The sequence below is a fragment of the Felis catus genome, chromosome D4, assembly GCF_018350175.1.
Source record: "Felis catus isolate Fca126 chromosome D4, F.catus_Fca126_mat1.0, whole genome shotgun sequence".
Taxonomy (NCBI): Eukaryota; Metazoa; Chordata; class Mammalia; order Carnivora; family Felidae; genus Felis; species Felis catus.
The window spans coordinates 70336840-70351063 of record NC_058380.1 but is presented as its reverse complement, the minus strand read 5'-3'; the positions used below and the strand labels follow the sequence as shown (position 1 = coordinate 70351063).

Below are 14224 nucleotides of genomic sequence, written 5' to 3'. Positions count from 1 at the left end.
AACTTGTCTTGAACTGCACTTGCTGCTTCAGATCGTGCATGTAATATATAAAGTTATGAAAGATGCTCTAGAAAAGAGCCTGCAAATTAGTGATCCAGGCATATTTTGTTTGGGCCACACTAGATCTTAAAAAAAGAATGTCTTAAATTGGTTGCCCAACATTTAAAATTGTTCTGCACGGCAACAAATGGCTGGATCAGAATAGAACCCATTTGTTAATCACCTTTAGAAATACATTCCAGTTTGTCCCAGTCCCAACCACGCCTGTTTAACTGGCCCAGGTCCTATAAACACACACACACACACACACACACACACACACACACACACACACACACACACCCTATGGCAGCTCTCAGGATGAGGAAAAAAAGTTTTGTCTCCACCAATCGGCCAGACTTTTGGCCATTCTAATTTAGGTACCTTCCTTATTATCTCATGATTTTTCTTTTTCATATGATAACAGAACTTTCTTTCTTTCTTTCTTTCTTTCTTTCTTTCTTTCTTTCTTTCTTTCTTTCCTTTCTCTCTTCCTCTCTCTCTCTTTCTTCATTCTTCTCCTTTTCCTTCTCCTTCTCCTCCCCCCTCCCCCTCCTTCCTCCTCCCCCTCTTTCTTCTATTTTCTTTATACTACTTTTGCAGAATTTTATGAACGTTACATCTTGTACATTCTCTTTTTCTCTCTTCTTTAATGAAGAACCAAACATGCCAGTGTCAGGGAACATCTTCATCAATAGTCTTTGTCTTAAGTGAGAGACCTTTCCTTGGCATTTCTTATTTCATGCACCTCCTTTGGCTCCCTGTCTGCCTGTTCTTAAATATAGCCCTCTAGGGTGTAATTACCTACAGTCTTGATTTCTGGATTCTTCTTGATAAATCATGAGGTCTGGCAATATTGGCCATAGTGAAATCATTGTTACTGCACTCATGTAGGTTAAAGGGCACAATTTTCATCACTCGTAGGAGCAATAAAACCATGTCAATGATATCTACCATTCTGGAGCTTTTAGGCTCTGAATGCCCGAGGACAGCTAGGAACCGAAGCTCGTGGTCTCCAACATAAATCTCTTTGACATTAGCCAAGGGTCCTGAACATCCAAAGAAGGAAACAGATTACTATGAGAAACTTGGGAGCAGGGGCAGGACTTATTTGACTCTGAATTACTGAGTCCTAATTGCAGTGCTCAGCCCTGCTGCCTTGTATGAAATTAGTGCTCAGAAAATGTCTGTCAAATGGAGAGGTTTGAGATCACAGGTATAATTCTAGACAACAACAAAGTGGTCCTGAATCCTTCTATAAGATTGCCTAATATTTTAATTTTTGTAGTGAAAATATTTTTATGAAATTGCAGGTTCTTAAAACTCCCAGTTCTTAGAAAACATTCTGGGGTTTTTTTTAATTTTTTTTTCAACATTTATTTATTTTTGGGACAGAGAGAGACAGAGCATGAACGGGGGAGGGGCAGAGAGAGAGAGGGAGACACAGAATCAGAAACAGGCTCCAGGCTCTGAGCCATCAGCCCAGAGCCTGACGCGGGGCTCGAACTCCTGGACCGCGAGATCGTGACCTGGCTGAAGTCGGACGCTTAACCGACTGCGCCACCCAGGAGCCCCATGGGTTTTTTTTTCCCCAACTTATGAAAATACGTTTGTACTTACTAGAGAATTCACATATAGCTGATCTTACAAATCATAAAGCTCATAATTTTCAGGTGAGGAAACCAGTCCCAGAAAAGAAAAAGACTTGTCCTAGAGTAGGTTATTGGCAGTCTGGATAAGAACCAGATCTCTTGATTCCTAGTTCAGTGATTTGTTTTTCAGCCCTAGGGATCTGCCCAAGCCCAGGAAGCGGTTCTAATATGGCAGGGCACATGACCAATTTCAACAGTCTGTTGGAGAAATGGGGGAAGTTCGCTGCTTACACACTGTGAGAGGCCTGGGCACCTCTGAAGGGCACCCCTCAACCTGTCAGGCCAGCTCCTGCAAAGGCTAATGGGCAGCCCAGGGGGATGGAGATGGAAATACAAGAGCTGCTCCTCCCACCTCAGACTTAAAGCAGGTGTCCCAGTGGTTATGGGAACCCTAAGAGCAAACCCATCCCGCCCCAACATCAAACTGTAACTCCCAAGTCCAGAGCATAAACGTGTAACTGTAGTCATGACAGAACATGACATGTGATGGTAGATGAAATCAATCATCTAACTTATGAAACATCATGACTCTGTTTTTAATACAATGGACTAAAGACCACACATTATTTGATTAAGGTCTAGAAAAGACCAAAGGTAAACTGGGATTGCCACTTTGTAGACTCCCTTACTCCAATTTATCTTACTCCTCTGCCAATAGTACATGGTTACCTACAGATTCTAATGCTCTCCTGGGAATAAGGACCTGGGCAGGTGACATGCCCCTGGGGCAGAGGGGCAGCCCAACTCACCAAGTCCAAGGGGAAGGAGTACAGAGGCTGGGCACATTTGCCATGGTTCATATTCTTTCTCCTTCATGTGCTTGGTCATTCCTTTACAGTGAAAAAACCTACTCCATTCCAAGTGATTAACCAAATAAGTGCCCTAGAATAAATTATGTAATTAAGAAGATGGCCTTCCAAACAGCATAAAAAGCAGTTTGAGCTGGTAAATATTTTAATGAAATTGGTCAGAAGAACAACTTCTGCTGGATCCATTTCATGGTCTTTAAAATTATGGAGTCCTTAACATTTTAGAAATGGGAACAATCTTACTTCCTGATTCACTATTTGTTGACACCTACCAGATAGGCAACATTTAGTGCAATTATACATGCATACACACACACACACACACACACACACACGTATGTATTTGTGTGTATATCTATGTATGTATATGTATTAACTGTGTGCATGTATAGACATATATATAAAGTAGGCTCTGTACCCAAGGCATTTTTAATGAAAGATCCAAAACCAGAGACTAACTGAGAATTAGTGTGGTGGCTTAACATGAACCACTTGTAAGACAAGGGCAAAAAGAACTGAGGCTGGTGAATTTGTCAGCTGGTGCCCTTTTTAGGGACCTGCTAGACCGAGACTATTACATATTTAGTCCAGATGCCATAAACACCAAAAAACCATGAGAATATTGGCTTGTGGTAGTAGTAGTAATAATAATTATTATTATTATGGTGTATTCACATCAGCAGTCAAAGCCCTCCACAATATGGTGGTAGCTTATGTCTCTGGGGTGATTTTCCCCCACTTTGTAAATATGCTCCAATCCAACTAAATTTTGACTTTGGGCAAGTTTCTTAACCTGTCTGTGCCCTGGTTTCCTCATCTGCAAAATGAGGAAAATAGCAACACTACCTCATAGGGTTGCTGTGATGATTAAGTGAGATACTAGATCCAAAACACAACAGTGCCTATACCAGATCTCCACCGTCCTCCCTTCAACCTCCAGGGAATATTGATGGTGCTTCTTTTTACTGGGCTAGCACACTAGATGAACCTATGAGTACAAGGGCCCTGTAATATGGTTCTAATAACTATCAATTAATAATGAATAAAAATTAATAAGTAAGCCTATTTCTGAGTTACTAAATATTAGCATATGTGATCAAACACCTACTTTGTAGCTTACGTTTTGTTCCATTTCTTCCATTTGTTTGGGGGCTTCTTGTGCCCTGTACCTATTAACTAACTTACCAGGGTAGGGATGAGACATTCTTCTGTGCTTTCTAAAATAGAATCATCTGGCTAGCTTTTCTAATGGACTCCTATTTCCCCCCAGATCCCCTGGCATTCCCAAATTCATTATCAGAAAGTGGGTTCAAAGACCAGTAGTTCAAGGCAGATAGGACATCCTGGAGCGAAGAGCAGAGTGGATTTTTTGCTGTCATCTGTTTCTCGCTGGCTGACACTCGAAGTGGTTGTCATTCCCTGGTGCAGAAGGAAAACACCATAAAAGGCAAGGCTCGAGCAGGCTGTTAAGCAGTTCTGAAGTGTTCAGGGGCTGTGAACCCTCTTGGGAAGGAGCAGCACACCCCTGGCAAAGACCGCGGCACACTTCGTGGCAAACTTGTGCGGGAACAAAGCACATATTGTTACCTCCCCGAATGCCAAGCTCCACAGGCTAGTAAAATGACGTAGTATACCTTTAACGGGGTGAGGGGAGTTGGCTTCCCTGGAACGTTTTGGATGGAGTCATAACACAAATAAACTGGATTCTCAGGTCTGGATGTATAAAGCCCAGAGCCAAGCTGCGTGGTCACAACTGGGGCAACCCAGACTATTGTGTAAATCAAATGCAGAAGCCGGGGCGTTCTGGCAGCTGCACATCTGCAGGCTCGTGCGTAGAAAAGACGCCTTTGAAACACTTCCCAGCGGCCTTTACTATCTGCCACTTTTTTCTACATGTGTTTATTGTTCATAGAATCGATGATTTCTGCTCATTTTTATTGTTGCTAAAAATATGGCAGCTGAGTAACGTTTTGGATAACCTGGAGCGGATTTAGCAGGACAGGGGAGAATGTGAGTGTAGCTCACGTCCATTCTCTGGGCTGAGTATGTGCGTGTCTGCAGACACACACATGCGCGTGCACACACATGCACACACGTCCACTAGAGTTGGTTCCAGAGATCAGGAGGGAAGGAAGTGAGGTAGTGTTCACGCCAGCCAAGTCAAGTCACAGAGGAAGTGAGAACTTTGAACAGTGAGCTCCATTTTTCAATGGTGAGAGTGGTGGTCTACACGATTTGGGTCTGCCGTCCTGCCATTTGATGAAAGGTAGTTCCTAAGAGCTAATAGTCGGGGATCTGAATATGATCAAAAAGGAAACCTGCATCCACCGATGAGATTTGATTTAAATGCCGAATAAGCTGTCAGAAAAGTTACTTGGTGTCTAGGCGGAGAGGAGGGGCTCCATTTGGGATCCCAAAATGATAGGGAGTGAGAGCACACAGGCCTTACAGGGAGCTTAGGGAGAAAGTGCTTTAGCCTGTGAGTCTCCTGGAGGGGAGGACTAGAGCAAGAAGTGAACGTAGCTGGAGACTGTGAGGTCCTGATCTCCCAATGAGAACATCCGAGCTGCTTATAATATTCCCAGAATCCCATGGGGCACCTGGGTGTCTCAGTCGGTTAAGTGTCTGACTTTGGCTCAGGTCGTGATCTCACGATTTGTGAGTTCAAGCCCCGCGCAGGGCTCTATGCTGACAGAGGGTGTGGAGCCTGTTTCGGATTCTGTGTCTCCCTCTCTCTCTACCCCTCCCCCGCTCATTCTCTCTCTCGTTCTCTCTCTCTCTCTCAAAAATAAACATTAAAAAATTAAATAAAAATATTCCCAGAATCCCAGTTAACATATTGAAGCAAATGATGTTAAGAGAAGTAACACCTTGTTGGTGGGGGGCGGGAGCACTCACAAGCACTGAAATCAATTGCTTGACTTTCCTCAAATGCGATGTTAAAATTTTGCAATCACTGTTTTAGACACTCTGACTCTCAAAATATTTAGGAAATCATAAGATAATCGAGTATAGCAGGGACCTAGTGACTCTCTGCCAATCTTCTCCTTTAAAGATGAAGAAACTGAGGCTCAGAAAAATTGTCCCAGGCCATGAAGCTAGACAGTGTCAGCAGAAACTTGCAAGGTATTTTTCTTTATCCTCGTGATCCAGAAATACGGTCATTCATTTTGCCTGGAGTGTGACGACCATATTCTTAGTTTCAGCACAGACAATTGTTCTTTCAGATCCTTTATAATTATTCCTATTCCAGTTATTCTTACTAACTCAAAAATGTCTATTATTTTTAGGTTGAGATTCCTTTCCCTGCCCTCCCTATCTAACAACATCTTTCCTGCCAGTGGCCTACCTTTTTCCTTTTCCTCTGCATTTCTGAGGGAGATTTCTAATTTATTTTCTCTGTAATGGGTTCAGTCCTCCACTGGCTCAGTTCAGTTATTTCCTGCCTCTAATAAGGATTTTCATTCTGCTCTTAAGATTTTAGCTCTCATGGGGCACCTGGGTGGTTCAGTTGGTTGAGCCTCCGACCCTTGATTTTGGCTCAGGTCATGATCTCACAGTTTGTGGGATCGAGCCCCGTATCAGGCTCTGTGCTGACAGCACGAAGCCTGCTTGGGATTCTTTCTCTCCCTCTCTCTCTGCACTCCCCACCCCACCCCACCCCCACCTGCCGCTGTTCATGTTCTCTCTCTCTCTCAAAATAAATAAATAAACATTCCTTAAAAAGATTTTAGCTTTCAGTCATATATTTCCCATTTTTCGTTTTCATTTTCATTTCATTCCACCCCATCCCTATGACCTTGGGATTTTCTATTTCTATTTTTTAATGGCCATATAGAACATAGACAGATGATTACATCCATACACCAAACAAGAAACAAAAAGCACATTTTGCCACTTTTTGGAATTCATTCATTCAGAATCTATAACATCCCGAGCCCCATGCTGGGTTCTGAAGCAAGTTATGTCCCCCTACTCTCAGAGCATGCGAGAATATATATTAAGAAATGCACATTGGGGCACCTGGGTGGCTCAGTCGGTTGAGCGGCCGACTTCGCTCAGGTCATGATCTCGCAGTCCATGAGTTCGAGCCCCGCGTCGGGCTCTGTGCTGACAGCTCAGAGCCTGGAGCCTGTTTCGGATTCTGTGTCTCCCTCTCTCTGTCCCTCCCCCGTTCATGCTCTGTCTCTCTTTGTCTCAAAAATAAATAAACGTTAAAAAAATGTTTTATAAAAAAGAAATGCACATCATAACAACCGTAATACAAGGTAGACAGTCTTTCCTGCCTTAAGAAAGGCTTAAATCTCAAAAAGATTATTTTGAATCCTATACATTTTTTGAAATTTTCTTCTGGTTCCTACAACAGACAATTTTCAGAGGTCTCATTCTCTGCTTTAAGATTCATGTTCCTTTTTCTGGGGTCTACAGAATTTTTTCCACTGGTTCAAAGTAGTCTTTTGTATTATTGTGCGCTTTCAGTATGATTATTTAAATAAGGTGAGCTCTCTTCAGACTTAGTGTCCACAGTCATCCATGGCATGAAGTTGGCATTTTCAGTGCCCACCTCCATCCCTACGATGATCTCATTCCTACAGCTGGAGGACAGGTGGATGTGCAGCTTCTACCAAAGGCCAGAGTCCGATGCAGCTCTGTTCTCCACCAACTTCCAGCATCTTCTCCAATCCCCCATTGTCTGGTTCTTTGAGGCATTGGCTCTGTATACATGAGAAACTACAACTCTGGCATACAGAGTGCTTCTGCCCTATATCTTACTTCTTGGACCCATCTGAGTGTTGAACTAATAGAACTATACTTCCCAGGATGCAACGACACATTACACATGTTTTGGGGGGGGGGGGGCGGGAAGGTCTTTTTCTTTTTTCCATCTGTTGGTTTCGGGTTGTTGTTGAGGCTGGGTGCATAAAGAAGGGTGAATGGGAAACGGTTTTGTGGCTGCCTCAAAAGGAAACAGCCCCTCAGAGGTAAGAAAAAGGATACTCAGCTTTCTGGCTGGAATAGACCAATGGTTTCTTCAAATCGAAGATTCTAGGAAGGCATAAAAAGCCTTTCTCCACTCCCTCTGCCTCTGCCCTTCCCTCAGGGAGACTCCTCCTAGATTTTGGCAGTAGGCTATTTGACAATCATACTGTTCAGGGCTGTGGTGAACCATTTTTCTTGTTTCTGAGTCTTTCTGGGCATTTTAGGAGTGAGTAGGGAGAGTTGCAACAAGAGTGCGATCCAGATGCCATGTCTCCGCTGTCCACATATGCCTTTTAATCTTCTCTACCCAAATGTGACAAGTAAAAACAAGAACAAAAATAGAAGCTAAGTTAACCATGTAAGGGGCCAGTATATGCTTATGTGGTATGGGTCAAAGAAATACATAATCCTGCATACACACTAGAAATGCCCCGTAAATCAGAGACTAACAAACCAAATGGAAATGGCCATAGTTATAGAGCACAAACAAATGAGTACGCCCATGTGCTAAAGGAAAAAAAAAAGGTAATTTTGCCATTTGTTGGAATTCATTGATTGATTCACTGAGCACCTATGATGTATGAAGCAATATGCTAGCTGCTGAGGTTGGAGATGAAAATCCAAGCAAGATACAGTGCCTGTTCTCAAAGCATGTGTGCATGTGTTTTAAGCTACACACATAAACGACTACTATGCTAGGTAGAAAGTGTTAATTGGCTTCAGAGAGTGTTCAAACTCTCCAGCAGCTTTCTTCTCACTTGGAATGAAAGCAAATTCCCTCTGCCGAGACAATTGAACAAATAATGCTGGAAACTGGATATCCGCATCCTCATTTTACTTACTGTATACACAAACATTACTTCAAGGCAGATCTTAGAAGCAAATCACAACACTCCCAGAAGAAAATACTTCCGCGATTTTGGAGGAGAAAAGATATCTCTAATACAGGACACAAAAAGTACTAACCACAAAAGAAAAAACTGACACATCAGATACCGTCTAATTAAAAATCTCTTCCCATGAAAAGCCACCATTAAGAAAATAAACAGGCCAGCTTCAGACTTGTATGAGTAATAGATATCATATGTTTTCACTCACATGTGGATCTTGAGAAACTTAACAGAAGACCATGGGGGAAGGGAAGGGGGAAAAATAGTTACAGAGAGCAAATCATAAAAATCATAAAAATCATAAAAATCATAAAAATCATAAAAATCATAAAAATCATAAAAATCATAAAAATCATAAAAATCATAAAAATAGTTACAGAGGCAAATCATAAGAGACTCTTAAATACAGACAACAAACTGAGGGTGGATGGGAGATGGGGGAGAGGAGAAAATGGGTGATGGGCATTGAGGAGGGCACTTGTTGGGATGAGCACTGGGTTTTGTATGGAAGCCAATTTGACAATTAATTGTGTTTTAAAAAATCAGAAAAAAATAATAGATAGATAGATCTGTCATCCATAATGATAATGGTGCTCAATATCAGTAGTTAGTGGATACATGCAAATTTTAACTACAATAAGGAGTAGAACAAAACAAACGTGCTACACAATACCAAATGTTGATGAGCATGTAGAACAATTAGGATTCTTAGACATTGTTAGGAGTGTGAAATGAAACTATCCCTGGGGAAAACTGACAGTTTCATATAAAGTTAAACACATCTCACCCTATGACCAAGCAGTTCCACACCTGCGTAAGTACCTAAGAGACATGAAAACATATATTCACAAAAGACTTGTTCAAGTGTATTCACGGCCAAACTCAGAAATAAAGAACACATTGATGGTTGCCAGAGTTGGGAGTAGAGGATAGGGGAAATGGGTAAAGATGGTTAGAAGGTACTTAAAAAAAAAAAAGCCTACTCCTAGCAATTTTACTTAAAACAAACAAAAACAAGAAACACCCTAAATGCCCATCAACAGGACAATGGATAAATCGTGATGTATGTATACAATGGAATACTACTTGGCAATGAACTACTTATATAGCCAACTGCCTGAGGGAAACTCCAAAACATCCTATTGAGGAAAACACACCAGAACCTTCTGGTTGCCTCTGGGCTGGGGGGGGGGGGGGGGGGCAGGGTGGGAAGAGTTGACTGGAAAGTGTCATGAGCAACTTTCTGAGGTGACAGAGATGTTCTATATCCAGTTTTGAGTGGTGATTACAGGGTACGTATAATTGCCAAAAACCTTCCACACATGTACTTGAGACCTGGACATTTTGCTATATAAAATTGATATCTCCACTTCTTAAACTTTTTTTAAAAAAGGAAAAAAATCCCTTAAATTGTCTCATGAGGTCCTATATGACCTGGCCCTGCTAACTCCCTGATCTCAACACCCATCACTCACCACCTGATTCACTCCACTCCAGCCAGGCAGGCTTTTTTGTTGTTGTTGCTTAAATGTACCAAGTTGCCCCCTGATGTAGAGACCAGGTCTTCCTTTTGATTCTGTCTGGAAAGTTTTTCTCCCAGGTAGCTACATGGCTTATTTCTCTACCTCCATCAGGTCTCTGCACAGATGCCACCTTAGCAGAGAAGCCTCACTAAACCATCCTATGGAAAACTGCAGTCATTACCACCACCACTCACACCACACTCCCCATACCCCCTTACCCTGCCTCTGTATCACAGAAATCACCAACAACTGACATATGAAAAATTAATTATACCTTTGCTTATTGCCTCTTTCCCCTGGAATAAAAGTTTTGTGATAGCAAGGACGTTATTTTGCTCACTGCTATTTCCCAGGCAGCCAGAACAGTTTCTGGCATGCAGTAAACACCCCATTAAGTAGTGAGTGAATGAATAAATGAACGAATCAACAGAAGGTGATGGTATATCTAATGAAAAATATCAGATTGGTATACTTGTTTTTGATTACACTTCTCTTTCCAATTGCCAGCCAAAATATTTGCATTTTAACACACAAACAAGATGAACAGCAGATGTGTTTCAGGAAGAATAAACAACCTACTTCAAAGAACTCCACAATATTTTCAAGGGCCTTGACAAGTCCTTTAAGATGAGAATTAGTGGAGCAAAGTAATGCCTGAGACTGTCCTTGATGTTTGGGGTGGGAAGCTCCAGGGATAGACAAGCCCCTGGGAATGACCACATTCTGCATTCCTCCCGGGGTCAGACATGGATCTTCTGAGCTGCGGTCATTTGCATTTCAAAATCACAACCATTCAAGACTAGAGACCTGAAAGCTATTATTAAAACCGTTTAATACAAGCTAAAAACAGAGGTAACTATTCCCACACTTGAGGTGTGTTCCCACACAGGACTGGACTGTAGTCTGGCTCTGGATTCTAGGACCAATTCTGTCACAAATTAGTGGTGTGACCACAAGCAATCAGCTAAAATCTTGGAGTTTCGTCTCCCTCAAGTAGGAAAGACGGGGTCCAACCAGAAGGACTCCAGAATCACTTTCCAACTCTGATATTTTTGTGATCTCTATACCCATAAACAAGGGAGAGTTCAACTTTTTATGAGTAAAACCTTCAGTTGTGACATCTACATTTTTTTAAATAGGTTTATTGCAAGTGAGTTTCGCCATTTCTTTATACAACTGATGACCTTCTTTAAAACACAAGACTTAGCTCCTTTCTCTACGCTTATTGGAGCATCGATATAGGTAAACAGATATAACAACTTGCATTTCCTTAAATATATTCCAATGCTCAGACATGTCTATGTCAATGATCTATTTGAATTAATGAAATCTGTCTATTTCAGCCAAGGCTGGTGCTCTTTGTGAATCAATGTTTTCAAAGCAGATTTTTGTTCCATTTCTAGCTCTGTTGCCTATAAGCAACATGATGTTGGTGGAGACAAAAGCCCTCTGAGCCTATCTATGTACCATCTATAAAACTCAGATCATCTCAGACTTTCCTTACCTACAAGTTACTGTGAGAGTCAAATATATGGGAAAGCTTAGTAAAACACATTGTGTGAATATGAGATAATATCACAATATGGCCCTCTGAAAGCCAACCTAACACCAAATGGAAGTGCCGGGAGTTCAGGAAGAATGTTTGAACCGTTGGGCACTCGGAATAGAGAGAATATCATGTCTCCCACCATTCCTAGTACACATGGAGAGAACAGGGATATTGTGGGGAAAAAGAACAAGAAATTTTTGAGTTGGTGAGGCCAAAATCTATATCCCAGTTCACAGACTTATCAGTTGTGTGGCTTTGGGAAAGTCAATCACTCTGGGCCCGTGTAAAGGTTTGTTTGAATGGCCCTAACTCTTTGGAGGTAAAATGTAGAACACTTTTCTTTTCCTAGCAACTGTTCTCTGTTGATTTGCCTGCATAGCTGACTCCCTTAAAGGTAAATGAGTCAGATCGCTGATCAATCAGTCAGATTGCTTTCCAGGAATTCTGTTTTTATAAGTGGAACATTTCTAAATGCCGCTTTCCAATTGTTCAATGATAGCATAATAGAAATACAGTGGATGCTCATATGTTGACCTTTTACCCTGAGACATTGTTAAATTTGCTGTGTTACTTTTTTGTAGATTTCTTAATTTTCTGTAAAAACAACCGTTATTCTGTGAAGAAAGACAGTTTAATTCCTCTTTTCCTAGCCATATGTCTTTTATTTCTGATCTTTCTTCAAAAATGGTGCATACATCAGCAAGTCCTCAGTGGCAGCTGCTGTTTCTCCAACCTATAAATTCTCAGCAATAGGCTCTGGGGCAATTGTAAGAAAATGGGAGGAAGATCCCACTTGACAACTTACCCCACTGTATCCTTATCTTTAAAACACAAATAGCGATTCTACCTCCCAGGTAGGCTGTGAGAAAAATACAAGATTATTATGTAAAGAAATGCATGACTAATGCAGGCTATTGCATATAGTTGGTGCTTAATAAATTTGTTTTTGGCAATACTGGTGTCAGGAACACTCTTGGTTTCAAGGCCAACTATATAGTGATTGTGCTTCTTGCCATCTGGAAGACACAATCAAGATTTTCCATACTGAGGCACCAATGCCATGTTAGGCAAGCTGGGGTCCCTCTACCCACTCTCAGACTTTTTTGGTTCCAACACCTAAAACTTGTAAAGGTTTTGAGAAAACATGGAATAAAACCTTAAAACTGGATGGAGACTATCCACTTTCAGATTAACAATAATGTTTGAATGGAGATCTTTAATTTGGTTCATTGAAAGCACACACTTTGGAACCCTATGGGTTTTTACCCTATGGGTAAACTGCTTATAGTTTTGCTAAATAATGTCGAGCCAAAATTCACTAATTATAGTGTGTGTTAACTAGTTATTACACTTAACTAGCTATTATTCTCGTTGGATCATCAATTACTCTTACTATGAGGTCAGTAAATGCACCTAGCTAAAATTAGCAGAGCCCATTTTTAGTCCTGGTCCTGTTTTTCTTCAACATCTCATTCTTATGTACCTGGCTTACTTCTTTTTGTCTATGGCAGGACTCCGGGCAAGCTTCGTTTCAGTTTACAGTGGCTGCTGCTGCTGCTGCTGTCTCTCACATTTCATTCACCTCTGCCTCTTTTCAGATGCATGCTTGGCAGAGGAAGGGACACTTCTTGGCAGAATCAAGCCAGACCTCACTCTCGACCACATGGTCATAGAGTCAGTGAGTCGAAGCTGTGCTGTCACAGGACAAATGGATACACTGATCACTCCTTTCTAGTTGTGATGACCACTCAGGCTACCCTGGATGTTGGTTCTGTATGTTGGTCATACTGACCACCAGTTCTTAGGTCTTTGCCACCACATCTCTGTAAGCCATTCTGATCGGGTGGTTCCCAGGACCCCTTTGATGCCTTCTGTCCAGAACAGTGATCCCTAACCTTCCTCTTGTTTCTCTTAGGATTTAGGATGGGAAAGAATGTTTCTGGGCAAAGACCTTCCCAAACGATGTCTCCCGGGAGATTAAAAGAATCTTTGGCTATGTTGTCTTCCTAATCAATTTTCAAATGCTTTCTAGTTCTCCCACAATGATATTAAAGATTAGAATAGCTAGGCTTGATATGCAAAAGATATGGCTAAACTGGGCAGCTCTTCAAGTCTTTAAGGCTGCTTAACTCTTGTCTTTCAGCTGCACATGGGCTGCATTTTCATACCAATATTTTAGATGTGGTCAAGGAGAAAGATGCTTCCTCCAGCCTTCAGAAAAAGGCAGTCAAATCTTTTCAGTTATGAAGTGAATGTGGGTGTGTGTCACTGCCTTCCACTAAAATTGAAGAAAAGGTAACTCATTTTGCTTGGACTACTGTTTGGCTGTGGTGACTGTTATAAAAGTCTTAGAACATCTGGACTATTGTTTGAACATGTCTTCCAATACATTATCAACTCATTCAATTTAAATTTAAAAAATCGATTGCTCTCATGTTTACAGTCACTATAGAAAAAAAAGAGATTCCTTTTGCAGAGTGTATTTATACATGCATTCACAAATGTATATGTGTTTACAATCATCTGCCCCCTCAAAGGACCAGACCACTGGGACTCATTTTCCATATAGATAAATAAAGGCAAGACAAAAACACAGGGATTTTAACCCTGCTTATGCCTTGAAGAAGTCTGATCCTAGATGCTGGGATGATTGGTGATTTGCCAGATTCCAGGAATCATGTGAATTTGGCCCATGGCCCTCGAGTAGGCCACTTTCTCGCAGTGGGAAATGACCTCACCATAGACTAAAGATAACCACCGTGGGAGAAACGCCTACTTGGCT

General features: G+C 41.5%; 1 protein-coding gene across 7 annotated transcripts in view; it reads right to left on the bottom strand.

The window, feature by feature from the left end:
* Positions 1-14224, bottom strand: part of PALM2AKAP2 (PALM2 and AKAP2 fusion) — a 488279-nt gene that overhangs the window by 353770 nt on the left and 120285 nt on the right. The window lies entirely within an intron of this gene.